Source organism: Callithrix jacchus, chromosome 13 (assembly GCF_049354715.1).
Source record: "Callithrix jacchus isolate 240 chromosome 13, calJac240_pri, whole genome shotgun sequence".
NCBI classification, from domain to species: Eukaryota; Metazoa; Chordata; class Mammalia; order Primates; family Cebidae; genus Callithrix; species Callithrix jacchus.
Genome location: NC_133514.1, coordinates 43451676 through 43466647, shown reverse-complemented (window position 1 = coordinate 43466647; position 14972 = coordinate 43451676). Strand labels below are relative to the sequence as shown.

The window sequence follows — 14972 nt, the reverse complement described above, 5'->3', positions numbered from 1 at the left end:
AGCTGAGAAAGGGACCCATGAGATCCTGCTTTTCCAGGGACAGAAGCCTTCCCAGGAGAGTAGACACTTCCTCTTCCTGCTGGACTAAAATGTCTTCTCTGGTCTCTCTAAAGCAGCAGCAGCAAGCCCTGATATTTTGGGCTTTTATCTCCATGTTCTCAGCACTTTTCCTGCCTTCAACACTCACAGTGCTTACTACACAGAAGTGCAACATTGACTCAACAGCTGCCGGCTCTACGATCTCAAGGAGACTCAACATCACACCTGAGACTGCTCCTTGTCTACTTTCTGCAGAATGTGTGCCTGCAAGTGATCACTACATCCTGCTGGCATGAGATGGCAGAAGCTATCAGAGAAATAAAAATCAGTTGAACAAATTTGATGCTGGCCTTGAGTTTTGGCTGATAGGGCAATTGGCAATGACTGGAAGATAAATCCACTAAGAAAGTACACACATTTTTAAGATCGGTCCCTTCCATCTTTCCCCTCCATGTACCCAGAAAACCAGGACTCATATAACTGGAAATGGAACAATTCAGCCAAAGTCCAACTAATGGACCTTGGGTTTCTTCTTTATCCCAGCCTGGGGGACTCTGGAAAGTGCCCAAGTATTCCACTAGCCAACCTAACCACTGAGAAGTAACAGGAGAAGAGAAGACTGTTTCTTCTACAGAAAGGAGGTAAATGAATAAGTTTATCACATGTGACAGGTAATTTTATGTGTCAACTTGACTGGGCTAAGAGATGCCCAGAGAGATGCCCAGAAATAGTAAAACACTATTTCTGGGCATGTAGAAGATGGAGTTCTCAGATTAGCATTTGAATCTGGTAGACTGAGCAAAGATTACCCCCACCACCGAGGATGAGCATCAGCCAATTGTTGATGGCTAGAATGGAACAAAAAGGCAGAGAAGGGTGTGTTTGCTCTTTCTCTCCCTGAGCTGAGACATCCATCTTCTCTGGCCCCTGGGACTATGGGTAGACCTGATTGTCAGGCCTTCAGTTTCAAGCTGAATTACATGACCAGCTTTCTTAGTTCTCCAGCTTGCAAACGTCAGATTGCAGGCCTTCCCTTGGCCTCCAGCAACATGTGAGCTGATTCCTAATCTCTGCATGTGTGCTCCCTCTCTCTCACTCTCTCTCTCTGTGTGTGTGTGTGTGTGTGTGTGTGTGTGTTCTCTTTTTCTGGAGATCCCTGTCTAATACACCCTACTTTAGCAATAAAACTTTCCAGCATTCCAAAGTGATCCTACATTCATCACATTTTAAACTCACTTGGGGTAGTAAAAGTATCTTTCTTACATCTGACAGATGAAGAAACTGAGGCCTCAAGAAATTAAATGTCTTGCGTAATGTCACGTGGTCTGTGGCAGAATCAGGGTAAGAACTCAAGCATCTATCGATTGCATTGATGTGAGCTCAAATAACAAGATTCTTCCAGCGCCCACAGGGTGACCTCACGGCCATAAACTGTACAAACTCATGCATCGAAAAGACAAAAGCAAGATACTGAATTCCATCGGGAGATTCAGTCCCAGTTAATGTGACTGCAAGTGCTGAGTGAGTCTGCAGGTAGAATATCAATGACCAATAAATATCGCATCTGCAGCTCTTACAACTTCACTTTTCGATGAGCTCAGTTCCTCCATTTTCATGGAACTTGGATCTCCTCCTGAAAGAAGTATGTGGATACCCTGGGTCTGTTCCCAGATCACTATGGCCAAACAGCTCCAAAAAGAAAAAAAAAAAAAATTAAGCATCTTCATTACTATTTTCAAAAGCTTTGCATCTTTAGAGAATATACTCTTATTTCAAATATTTCCTCTAGAGAAAATTATTTGACAGTCTGTTGACTGTCCACAGAAGAGGACAAAAAGTTACTAATGGGCATCTCCAGGCAATTAAAACTATGCTGCCCTCAGGTTTGCTCTCTCCCAGACGCTGTGTACCAGTTGACAATTTTTCTGCTTCTGAAACATAATGTGGCTTTTGCTAAAGTTAGCAAAATGCTCTATCAATAGGTAGATTATAGCAGACTTCTGAAAAAAACAAAAATAGCAGTGTCCTATAATCTAACTACAGGCAAGACAGATGCTTACATTCGGGCAAGATAATCTTGACACAGTGAGAATCCCAAGAGTCCACTGGGAAGACACAGTGAAAACCTGTGTTCACTGCACTGTCGACACCAAGGAATTAACAAAAAAAAAAGCCTGTTATGAAATGTTTCAACCTCACAAGTTCAATGCACTTGCTAGTTAAAAAAAAAAACTACTGGTAGAGGGGGCAGTGAGGGTGAAAAACGTACTTAACAAGGATAAAGCCAAGCATCAATTAGGACCAGCCCAAAAGACGGCAAGATGTCAAGAGGAGAGCCAGCCAGCTGACAGATGGTCTTCCAGCAGGGAGGAAGCGGGACTTTCCCTAATCTGTGAATCCTGGAATTCGAAGGTTTGGACTTCAGCCTCTTTCAAACTCCAGAGAGAGCATCTCCACCACAGCCTTCCTGAGGCATTAAGAGAGGCAGCAGCTGGATCTGTCAAACTTTCACTAAATAGTCTGCAGACCGGCCGGTTCCAGCTGAGATCGGGAGATAGCAACTATTTGCACACTTTCTTCCAAATGCCCCACCCCCAATAATATGCTTGCAGTGTTTCTTTTTTTATGTATAACCTTTTATATATATATATATCTCCCTCATCCATGATCCAGTCTACCATGGCCCCTATCATCCCAGTCAACCCAATCCCCAGCCCATGAGGAAGCCAGATTTTCCCATTTCCATACATTCTTCTAGGACTTACAGGGAGGGCAAAGGTGCAAAGCTCATGGCTGGGACAGCTGAGCTCTAGTCCACAGAGGGGTGGGGTATCCTGGGCAAGGCTGAAGCTGCCGCGGAGCTGCCTGGCTCTGGATTCCATAATTAAAGTCACTGGCTGTTTGATCACCTCCTCAATGCAGAGTAATTAAAATCACTGCACTGTTTGTTTTTCATTTCCTTTGATAAATGGTGAAAACTGCTAACAAGCCACGGCAGCATCACTCCCCCTCACTCCCCCTTGGTGTCCTCATTTCGAGGAGTGTCCTGCATCTTTCCAGGTTGAGACTGAGTCAGGAACTGCAGGAGCAAGGCCGGGCATCGCCAAAGAGTGGGGACTTGGCAGGGCAGACCCACATGGCTGCTGCAAACCTGTATGAGGCTCACCCCTCAGAGAGCTGGCACCGTCTGTTTCAATGTTTAATGGCAGGAGGGGTTAAGGTAGGTCATCATTTTATAGGGAACACTAAAAGCATAAGCTCAGGCTGTTCTGTTTGGCTTTTAAACACATACCCCCTTCCCAGTCCCTTATGAAAAAGAAGTGGGGGAAGCCAGGCACAGTGGCTGACACCTATAATCCCAGCACTCTGGGAGGCAAGGCAGGTGGATCACCTGAGGTTGGGAGTTCAAGACCAGCTTGGTCAACATGGTGAAACTCCATCTCTACTAAAAGTACAAAAATCAGCCAGGCATGCCTACATGGTAGGCACTTGTAATTCCAGCTACTTGGGAGGCTGAGGCAGGAAAATTGCTTGAACCCAGGAAGCAGAGGTTGCAGTGAGCTGAGATCATATCACTGCACTCCAGCCTGGGCAACAGAGCAAGAATTTGTCTCAGAAGAAAAAAAAAAAAGCGTGTTTTCTGATTTGTAAAATAGTGGTTTGTTATAGGAAATTTGGAAAATATAAAAAAGTTTAAAGAAATAAAAAATCATCTGTTTCCCAAGGCACGGTAAGAACTGACAAGACGGCAACCCTCCCAATCTCCCTTTCTCTCTTCCTGCAGCCCCACAGAGCAATTGCATTCTCAACAGGAACAAAAGCCAGGGAGATGGCAGAGGGGAAAAAACAGCTATGAGCCCCCCAGCCTCTGGGCTCCCCCTCCCTTTAGTCCTCTCACAGCCAGTGATTGCAGGTGTAATAAACAGGAGGGACTTCTGAGATGGAGCCTAGCATGCTGGGGCACCTCTTGCCACTGTCCTCTCCCATCTCCTGGTGGAGGCAATCTGCCCCTGGGCAGCCACAGACAGTCCGTGCCGGCTCTCAGCTCCAGATCTGCACTTGCACCCAGCATGCCCCTCCTGCCTTCCATGAGGCCAGCATCCTTCAGTGCTCAGGGCTTGGGACCCTCTGCCCCCGTGAGTCCTGTGAGTCCATGTTCGCCTTCTCCTGCATCCACTTTTCTCAGCACCTACACTCGACCTCAGCTGAATACACCCTTGGACCCAAAGTCATTACTCTTAACTTCTCCAGCATCTGCCAGGGCTCCACAGGGTGCTACTCGCACCCCTCGTTCTCCAGAAACATCAGGTAGGCCAGCAAGGAGCCCTTACCGATGACAGGTAGGGCTGTATTTGCAGACAGAAAATCTAGCTCATTCCATGCCTGGCTTATTCCTGCTGCCCTTAAAAATTAAGTAGAGTGGCTTTGCCTTTCCAAGCATCAGTTTCTCCCTCTGCAAAATGGGGGTGCCAGCACCTTCCCCACCCACCTCAGAGGCTTATGAATACAAAACACCATACAATGAGTTATTATTAAAATAATCAGAGCAGCAAACAGCCAAGCAGCCTACACCGCTCCTCTTTGTCCTGCCCTACTTTCAGGCAGGCCTGTCCACTTTTCCCAATTAGCCTGTGAACGGTCCAAGGGTGTGCCCATCAGAGCCGCCACCTGCCCTGCCTAGGGAAGGCACCCCGGAGCCCCCAGGTGACCCTGGCACACATCATGGAGCCAGCCAGCTGTGACTTTCACCCTGTGCAGACTGTCTTGGGCTGCCTGGAGTTTATGCACCAAAGGAAACCACAGCGGGGAACACACACATTCAGGAAAAGCATTCACAAATGCGACATCCATCAGGAGGGGACGCAGAGGGCCACCACAGGGTGGGGATGGGGGTGCGAAAAACCCAGACTCCCTGCTGTAAATGGGATAGCTGCCTCACATTCATTTGGTCTTAATTAATAAGTAGATTGAGCCAAAGGCGTGGCTTCTGGGAAGGAAGGATGAAAGGAAGGAAAGGTGGCTCATGTTTTCTTGAGGAAATCCACCACCCTCTTCTAGAGCACATGGAACCCCCAAAGTAGCCCACTCTGGAAAAAGCATGGTGTGGGGCAGCACAGTTTCTTGTTTCCATAGTAGCAAAGCCACTCACTGGCTCTGTGACCCCAAGGCACAGCCTCTTGCTCTGAGCCTCAACTTCTCTGGTTGTGAAATGAGGAGATATATGCGATACACCCCTTGAAATGCTAAGGTAGGCCTGACCACCGCAGGTGACAGGGTCCGGAGGTGTGAGCGTGGCCAGGAGGAAGGAACACAGACGTTCCCTGCACAGGGATCGCACACTCCGCACCTGGCTGCGACAGACGTCCAGCCCTTTCTGATGAAGCAGGCGGCCCTTGCTGGATTTCATGTGAGCATTTCTCTTCTCCCACCAGATGGACTCAGGATGCAGGCATTTCACATCCTAATGAACAGCATTGCACCCAGCTTGCTATAGGGATAGGCCCTGCTTGAATGTGTGTGGTTGGAATGACTGATTTAAAAAGTATGTCATCTAATTTATAAAATAACATGTTTACCGTAGGAAATTTGGAAAGTACAAAAAACTTTAAAGAAATCAAAAGTCAGCCGGGCACAGTGGCTCACGCCTGTAATCCCAGCACTTTGGGAGGCTGAGGCGGGTGGATCACGAGGTCAAGAGATCGAGACCATCCTGGTCAACATGGTGAAACCCCGTCTCTACTAAAAATACAAAAAAATTAGCTGGACATGGTGGCACATGCCTGTAATCCCAGCTACTCAGGAGGCTGAGGCAGGAGAATTGCCTGAACCCAGCAGATGGAGGTTGCAGTGAGCCGAGATCACGCCATTGCACTCTAGCCTGGGTAACAAGAGCGAAACTCCCTCTCAAAAAAAAAAAGAAATCAAAAGTCGTACATTTCCCAAAAGGCAGTGAAGTTTTCAGGACTACATACACCTTTTGTTATAATTGCAATTATACTCTATTTACTTTTAAGTCTTTACTTACTTAATATATATTATTAGCATGTTCCTACATTCTTATGTATTATTCAATGTAATTTTAATAGTTCCCTTGATTTCCATTTTATGGAGGAGCCATATTATATTTAACTAATGCCTCCATGCAATGTTTTCTGATAATGAATAATGCTGAAAGGAATGTTCTTAATTAGAACTATTTTGTGCATCTCTATTTCCTAAGGATAAATTCCTAGAAGAGGAATTGCTTACTGGCTCAAAGGGTCTATTTTTTTGAGACATGTCTCCCATATTTCCAAATTATCTTCCCACCAGCTAAGTCTAAAAATGCCCAATTCCCAACAACACTGGATATGATATTATCATTTTAATTTCTGCCAATGTGTTAAATGGATAACAATACCTTATTTTCATTTCACATTTTAATTATTAGTGAGGAGAGACCCTTTTACACATTTTTCTGGCCATTTTGTTATGTGAACTGTCTATTCCCATTCTTTGCTCACTTCTCAATCAGGAAGGCTAATTTTTAAAAATACTTTTTGAAAAAGAGAGTAAGTCTGCAACCCCCCAGAATGACCCCATTCCCCACATCTCAGCATCACCTCCACTGGAGTGTTAATTCTAACGTCCAATGTAGAGCCTTCTCCTATAGTTTAAACCCACTTCCTCCCACCCCAGCTTCAGTGGGAACACTGCTCTCTCTTTCATCTAACACCATGACCTTTCTTTGTCACCTGTCAGCTTCTCCTCCTGGGGATGCATAATTCCTCTTCATTTTTGCCTGATCTAGTGTAACTTACGAAGTCAAAGCCTCGGCCTCCTCCCTCTCCCTGGTGCGGCTGTCTTCCTGCAGGCCCTTGCCATTTCTCAGCTGGACAGCAGCAAATTACTTCTGAACTGGCCTCTTGGGCCCAGGCGTGACCCCCTTCCCTTTGAGCCCCTCTCAAACCTCACCTCCACTCTTCATTTTACAACTGCTGGACCATTTTTCCTAGATGCAAATGTGAGCATGTCATTTCCAGCCTGACACTTTTCTGCCCTTCCATGAGGCAGCGGCCCCTCCCTACCTGGTGGGCACCCACAGGCCTAGCTCCCCTTGCCCCCAAAACATGCCTCGTATGAGCAGATTCAGGAACATCCATGTCTCACTAACACATTGTGCCGATCATGCGCTGGATGGAGTCCTGCCACCGTGACTCCCTCCTCCCCACCCTCTTCCCATCCACCTGATGGCACCTATTCACGCCTCAGGTCCCACTCAGGTGTTCCTCGCTCCCAGAGGTTCCTCTGCCCACCCCAAATAAGGAGAATCATGATGTACCCTGCGCCCAGATGTACTCTGTCCACTTAGTACACCTGACTACATTCCAGTAAGGTCTGTGTCATCAGAATCGAGGGCAGGGGCCGGATGCGGTGGTACGGGCTTGTAATCTCAGAGCTTTGGGAGCTGAGGTGGGAGGATTGCTTGAGGCCAGGAGTTTGAGGCTACAGTGAAGCATAATTGCACCACTGCACTCCAGCCTGGGCAGCAGAATGAGACCCTGAAGATGGAAAGGGAAAGGGAAGGAAAGGAAGAAGGGAAGGGAAGGAAAAAGAGAAGGAAAGGAAAGGGAAGAGAAGGGAAAGGAAGGGAGAAGGGAAGGAAAGGAAGAAAGAAATTGAGGACAGGGTGGTGAGCTCAGTGGAACATCACGGTGAGTGGAATGGATGTATGCGGGCACTGGGTCGGCAACCCTGCAGGCGTATCCTTTGGGTTCTCACCATGAGCCACGTGGGCTGCTCTTCCCTCTGCAGATGAGCACTGCGGTCCCTGGGTTTCCTCCCTTTCTGGGCTGACCCACTGCTCCTCTCGTGTCTGCATCTTCCCAAGCTTGAGTCTGTCTCACACCTTGGGCCGCCTGCCTGGCCCACCCAGCCCCTGGTGTTCCCCAGGCCCTCTGCCCCTGAGGCATCTCCATGCCTTGTCTCAGCCACTCTGGAAGGACAGCCTGCCCTGCTGTCTGAGGGGCTTATGGTCTTGCTGGGCCAGTTCCTGCAGGAGAAGGACCCTCTAGTTCCTACCCCCATGCTGGACACAAAGGCCCAGGATGCCTTTGTTAGCACAGGGACGCCCTGGCCAGCCAGGGACATGGGAGGGCTATGCCCTCCCCACAGGACACTCACTGCCAACCCTGCACTATCCTCTTGCTGCCTAGCTCAGCACTAACTTGGGTGCTTTCTTCTTTCTTCTCAGGGCTACACACAGGATGGATGGATTCTGTGGTGCCGAGTTCACCAGTTTATCTCGCTTCCTACTTGGCTCAAACAAACACAAAGCAAAGGCCTCCACAGCTGGCCATGGTCTCATTCTCAAAACTGAGACTCCCTGACTTCACTGACAGCCAGCCTTTTGGTTCAGAGCTAAGCCGCCCCGCCACTGGGCCACCACGCCACCTCCCTGAATTCCCTCACATAGTATGTTCATTGTGTTTCATAAGGTAACAGGTGATGTGTTTTACCCAGAGTGATCCATGCTGCAGGCCTGTCTTATTTCACATATCCAATGAGGAGTTTGCAGAGAAATTTAAAGTCTCTCTTCCCTTTGTAAGATTCAGATTAAGTATCTCTCTGCTTCCGTGTCTCTCCTCTCATCCTCTTCCAGTCTACCCATCCCCTCCTCTCAGCTCTGGTTTGTAGAATGCATTCCTGCCACCCTGGCCTCGCAGCCAAACTCAGGAGCCCCCACAGGGATGGGTCAACAGCCCCTCCCAGCCACTCAATCAGAACTAAAGAGTCATCAGAATCAACAGAGAAGCTGGTGGCATGCACGGTGTTAGTAACAGGCACTCAATTAATATTGCTTAACCACAGGTGTCCCTGTCTTTGCCATTTGGTTACAGAGAAATTAGGAGCCAAAGAAAGCAAATGGTCTACTCAATTTGGAAATGAGAAGAAAATGAGCTATAAAGCAAATAACACTGACTTGCGAGATGGAGGACCGGGATTCTGGTCCTCGCTCTGCTATTGGCTTCACTGTGTGATAACACCAAGGCCTGTTACCTCTCTAGGCATCATTTGCCACATCTAGAAGTGAAAGATTAGATGTGGTGAAAGATTCCCATGCAACAGACAGGATCTGCCAGTCCAGGTGGCAGCTGGCACAAGGCAGGGTAGGGGGAGGTGCTCCCAGGCTCAAGGGAACACCCCAGGTAGGCTGCACTCCTTTCTCCTTCATCCCAGGGACTCTGGTTTTCAGCCACTTCAATAGCCCCAGAGGGACGGTGAGACTCTGGAGACATAGGTCAGGGTTCTCATCAGCAGAGGGCACAGAAGCCTGGACGTGATGGCCCTTGGCTTTCCCTCCTCACAGATCCACAGCTCCTCCCCCAGCTAAAGCCCCTGCTTATCCATTTCCTAAAGATCACCACAGAGGCTCAACAACCTTCCCTTTTTAACATCTCTTGCTGATGGAAAATTCTTCCTCATACCTAATCTAAGTACATCTGCTGCAATTTCTGTTTTCTCTAGTTCAATCCTTGCTGGAGATGGAGAACAGCTGGTCGCCATCCTCCATATAACATCCCCTCCTAAACCAAAATCAGTTATTACATCAGCCCTCATCCTGTGTTTCTTCTGGTACAACATCCACCGCTCCTCCGAGCTGCCCTCGTGGGTTCCAGCTCTGAAAGCATCGCTGATCACTATGGCCCATAAGGGAGGGTGCTCTGCAAGCTCCGAGGCCTTCCAGAGCTGTAGCATCTGCAGTGGGACGTAGGGCTCTGTGGCAAATCGAGAGAGAAGGTTGGAGCATAATGGAGCCTGTGAGAACATAGTCCTGACCTCTGGCTCTGTATCTGAAAGAACTGAAAGTCGGAACAGGCACATAAGCACGTGTCCAAGGTCAAATCCGAGGCATCTACCTCAAGTACCAGAGCCCAGATAGTAACATCACCATGCTCTGGGACACTGCAGCATGTTTTCAGCACCAGTCAGAGCAGGACCAGCCAGAGCTAAAAGGCGAGGCCACCGTTCCCCACTCTGCTCTGTGTCCAAACTCGGTCTGCCTAATCCCACTAGCAGGTGCCCAGAAATTGACTGTGTACATCTTTTCTCATTTTTCTTTCCAATTTTTAAATTCTCAGTCCAGGGGGTACACGCGTAGGTTTGTCATAATGGGTAAATCACACGTCATGGGGGTTTGCTGTACAGATAGATTATTTTTTCATCACCCAGATAATACACACAGTCCCTGATAGGCAGGTTTTTGCTTCTCACCCTCCTCCTGCCCTCCACCCTAAAGTAGGCCCTGGTGTCTACTGTTCCCCTCTTCATGTCCATGTGTACTCAATGATTAGCTCCCCCTTACAAGTGGGGACATATGCACATCTTTGATCTCCTTTAAGAACTTAAATGCCTCTGAAGTGGTAACACTATTAACTGCTCACACCTTAGTATGAATGAGTAGATTTGATCCTTTCCAACTATTAATAGACATAGGGGAACAAAGAAACTGAGCGCACAGCAGACAAATTTCCCTGCGTGCTAATGTTTCCAAGGTCAGCTCTGTGCACGGGGCTGCAGCAGGCGCTGGCCTCAGGGCAGTGGCACAGCAAGCGCTTGCACCTGGTGGAACTCCCTGGGTGCCAGACAGCACTGTGCTCAGAAGCATCTGCCTTGTGCAGGTCCGCAGGTCTGCTGCACCACCCTGGGTGCTCTGGGGAGGTCTGCATAGAACTGAACTGGGGGAAAGGATTACCTCATTGCTCCCCCAGGGAAGGCTCCCTTGCATCCCACAATTCCTGAAGTTCCCTGGTTAACCCTTTCAGGAGTGAGCTGGGCAAGGTATCTACAATTAGATCTCCACCCTGGAGTACCCTGAAATGACATGAAGGAAGAAACAAAAAGAAACCAGGGAAGAGAGGTGCCCCTACATGTCAGATTGAGCAAGATTACTCAGGTACCTGCTTCAGTGTGAAATAGCTCCCAAGGGGGAAGGGAGGAAGGGGCATGGGAAGGAGAGTGAGTCAGATGAACTATTCACTCATAATTTTGGCTATGAAATTTTCCTAAATGAAAGATGAAGAGGGAAAATAACAGAGTATGGTGAATACATTTCAGGGCCTAGGTTTCAAAACAGCCGTTGCCCCACCTAGAATACCCAGAAATACCGTGCTCCAACCTCTTCAACTCTCTGAGATGTTCCAGAAGGTTTCAGATCTCCAGACACACCTTCCCCTAGGACAGGCAGGAAATTCACACAACCACAGAAAAAACCAAGGTCAAAGTGTTTCCCAGAACAACTAACACAACAGATGTACTTATTAAGATTTCCCCAAAACCACAAAATTCAATTTTAAAGTAGAAGGCAGAAAGGCTCTTCTCTGATAAAAATTTTAATATGTTTTCAATCTTATTTCAGGGGACAATTTTAAGAGAAAAATCAGCATACAATGACAAGATCCAAGTATGTTGGCAAAAAGATCACTTACTGCTATGTTTATGATGAAAAGGGGTAACAGAAGGCTGACGGGGATGGAGGGACAGAGGAGTAAGGAGAGGACTTTTATTTCCCAGGTAACTCATGTGGGGCTTGGAAAAGCAGAAAGACACAACCCCTCCCCACCATAGTGGTTAAGAGAGATCCAGTTTGGCCAACTGAGAAGAGGAGAAAACACTGGTCTGTGGATGGTGCTTCTCCAGGGTCCGGGCTAAAGCCGTCATGTTTGATGAAATGGCAAGTAACACATTTAATTTCCTGAGTATCCATGGGTCCTTGCACACACAAACAGGCACGCAGATTCACAAGGAGTTAATCAGTCTAACACCAGCAATTAGATTCTCCAAACTAGATGGTAGCGGAGGCGCTGGGTCCCGGGTTTCACACCTCACCCCAACCAAGGTGAAGCTGTGAAGATGTTTTGCACTTTGTCAAATATTTTTCAGCTCCTAAGATCCTTTTTTTTGGTCTAAAGTTGTTATTTTAATGATCCCTGTTCCGAATGAGGAAATACAAGAAAGAGGAATGAGGGGGAGGCAGAGGGAAGGAAAGCGAGCGCTCCAGCGTGTCCCATTTGTACTTTCCAAGGCCCCCTCCGCCCCCTCCCCCACACTGCCTCTTCCCTCTGTGCATGAGTCACTCTTCAGGAGCTGTTTCAAGTGCCTTACTTTTAATGTTTCCTATCACGATAGAAATCCAACAGATCGGCATCAATTAGAGGGAACCCCCAGTTTTGCAATCCTCAAACTCAAAAGCATTTTCCAGTTTCCTTACCGCCTTCAGGAAAACCAAGGTGCTCTCCTGCAAGATCCCCCCTGTGCCAGGGGCTGCTTCTCCTGGGCTCCCTGGGGGCCGCATGCCCTAGTGAGGCCACAGAGGATGAGGTCCACGACTAACCATGCCCACCGGCTGGGAAAAGTCTGGATTCCAATCCAGGCCCCCCAAATACAAAGAGATTATAATTGGCAGGGCTGCAAATTTGTTGTTGTGTTTACTGTCAGATCCGATGTGCAGAAGAGAAAGCTGATGGTATTTTGACCAAAAAAAAAAAAAAAAAAAAAAAAAAGGCAGGCATTTTTTTAACCATTGTGAGTAGAACTTCAGTAATCACAGTTCCCATCCAAAATAGCTGCCTACAGGAGGTGGAGTAGAGTCTGCTGCGGAGGTTTAAAAAAATAAGAATTAAAAAGTGAAAGGGATTTGTGGAGCTGGAGAATCAAGACTTATCTATATCTCTGCTGAAAGGTGCCCTGAGGAAGAGGTGTCACTAGAGAATCCCTCCCACCACGTTCACTCTTGTTGGACTGGGAACCCAACTCCCAGTTGCAGGTTTAACCGAAATCAAAGGGAAGAAAATGACCAGCCCCAGGCTATCAGCTTCAGAGTTTCCCTCAGGTAGGCAGTGCACCTGGTGAAGTGCGGCGGGCACACAAGCAGAAGCTGCCGTCGCAGAAGAGGAAGGAAGTTCAAGACCAAGCGCATTACCTGCTTCCCCATGGGGACCCTGCTTCCCAGTGGCTCACCTCCCTAACACCTCCCTTTGGCAGAAGCCAAAGGTGGGGGAGGCGAGGGGGGGAGAAAGGAGTTTCCCAAGGGTCTCAGAGCAAGAGAGGCCCCTGAGGTCTCTCGATTTAGAACGCTCAAGGGTGCTTCTGGGCTGAATCAGCTGCCTGCCAGGGTGAGCTGTTTTACTTGAAGAGCAGTTCGCAGAGGCAGTGTGGATGGTTTCTTCAGCACCACCTCTGCCACAAATGCACCTGTGCACCAAAACAACCTGCGCACCTACACGGAGCCAGCCCCTCCACCAGCCTCCACCTCCCAGAGCTGTGGGGATGCTCAGGGCCAGGCACCCCTTCTGGGGACAAGGGTGTACGTTCACCCGGGACCAAACCGAACTCTATCCCATTTTTTTTTTCAGGACACCCCAAGCCTGGAAAGTCTTCCAGAGTTTTCGGGAGGTAAGAGATTATGTGATATGTTTTCCTCTGAGAACTGTTTTGCTGGTGTGTCACCAAGTTGCCACGCAGGTGTCCACCAGGTCAAACAGGACAGCCCTCCCCCCCACCCCCACCCCAGGGAATGTCTCATTCCACCAAATAAAATGAACTGAGACAGGGCAGGAGGCAGAAGTTTGAGGAAGGACTCCAGTTGAAGGTCACAATAGTTTGGGGAAGACAGATCAAGGTAATACGAAGGGGACAGACCCTACAGCGGAAAACACAAACAACCATTCACGTTTCTAGGAATCAGCCTACCCATGATGGGTGCACCGGGAAACAGCACATCCTGGGATTCAACTTCTTTCACCTAGCACACCCGAATCCCCACCCCGGCCCTGCAGACACCCTACCCGGAGAGCAGACCTATTTAGACAGACCTGAGCGCAGCTAATTAGGAATAGTAAACAAGCCCATTTCTTGCCAGCGCAGAAGTTTTCCAAATTGTCCGCTTGTTTTCCTCCCAACGAAAGACAGTGATTTCCCTCCCACCTTTGTCACATTTCCTCCTAGAAACTTTTCTTTCTGCAATCCCTCCACCTAAGCTAAACTGCAAAGCCACTGGGAATGGAGACGCAGGCGCTGCACCCCCGGGACGCAGGCAGAGGTACCTTTTCCGCGAAGCAGAAGGGCCGGTGCCCAGAGGCCAGCTGCCCTGCGGAGCAGTGGAGCGAAGCTGTGGGCTGGAGCACGCTGAGGATTACGCGTTCCTGTCTCTGCGACCAGACCTTTCGGCAGCGCGGACCAACTGTGCTAGCGATGCACTTAGCAATTATCTGCTGGCGCCGACGCCCCGCCCTCTGCTCTTGCGATTGGCTCTCCAGTCCCGGGCAGGACTGCATTGGCTTCAGCCGACCTCACTCATTGCTTTGGCTCCTACTATTATCTAAGCCATCAAAGGAAATAATTCCATGTTTCATTGACAACCTGTAAGGCTCTCCTCCAGCCCAAGGTGGGGGCAGGACCGGGAGGCCAGTGGAGGGAGGGGAGACGAGTAGGAAAAGGTGGGGTAGCGTGGTGGGGAGGAGGAGGTGGAGGGGAGAGGAAAAGAACGAGAAGGTGTCGGGGGTAGGAGAGTAGGAGAGAGAGAGAAAGAGAAAGAGAGAGAGAGAGATGGAGCTATCAAGCAATCAGATTCTTGCTCCAGCATTTTAACTTCCACAAAACAGAGCCCATAGCAACAATTTTCTGGCCTTATTTTTTCCCCTAACTGGTAAATGTTGCTGAGGGCAGAGAGAATGATAACCGTGGGGTGTCTGCCGGCGTGAGACAGGCTCTGGAAAGCCAAGCAAGGTTGAGGGCTGAAGGAATGGAGTAATGCTTTTCACAGGGCCACCCTGGAGGGCGTGTGAAGGTCATTGTAGATTGCTTGGGGAGCATGGTAGGTGCACACCTGGAGTTTATCTACCAGTTCTTTATCTCGCAGCCCCCCTCGTCCTCCAACCTGAGGAAACAATTTT

At 48.7% G+C, this 14972-nt stretch overlaps 4 pseudogenes across 4 annotated transcripts in view; all 4 read right to left on the bottom strand.

Annotated features, from left to right (window-relative positions):
- The window catches only part of LOC144578979 (zinc finger protein 362 pseudogene), a 156882-nt pseudogene extending 142620 nt beyond the window's left edge, over positions 1–14262 (bottom strand). The window contains exon 1 of the transcript XR_013525676.1: positions 14124–14262. The product of XR_013525676.1 is annotated as a zinc finger protein 362 pseudogene (transcript). The remainder of the gene's footprint in view (positions 1–14123) is intronic.
- LOC144578978 (cytochrome P450 3A21 pseudogene) overlaps positions 1–14262 on the bottom strand; it is a 153425-nt pseudogene extending 139163 nt beyond the window's left edge. The window contains exon 1 of the transcript XR_013525675.1: positions 14124–14262. The product of XR_013525675.1 is annotated as a cytochrome P450 3A21 pseudogene (transcript). The remainder of the gene's footprint in view (positions 1–14123) is intronic.
- The window catches only part of LOC144578981 (speedy protein C pseudogene), a 153425-nt pseudogene extending 139163 nt beyond the window's left edge, over positions 1–14262 (bottom strand). The window contains exon 1 of the transcript XR_013525679.1: positions 14124–14262. The product of XR_013525679.1 is annotated as a speedy protein C pseudogene (transcript). The remainder of the gene's footprint in view (positions 1–14123) is intronic.
- LOC144578980 (5'-nucleotidase domain-containing protein 2 pseudogene) overlaps positions 1–14262 on the bottom strand; it is a 141954-nt pseudogene extending 127692 nt beyond the window's left edge. Inside the window, exon 1 of the transcript XR_013525678.1 lies at positions 14124–14262. The product of XR_013525678.1 is annotated as a 5'-nucleotidase domain-containing protein 2 pseudogene (transcript). The remainder of the gene's footprint in view (positions 1–14123) is intronic.
- Positions 14263–14972: the final 710 nt, after the last annotated feature.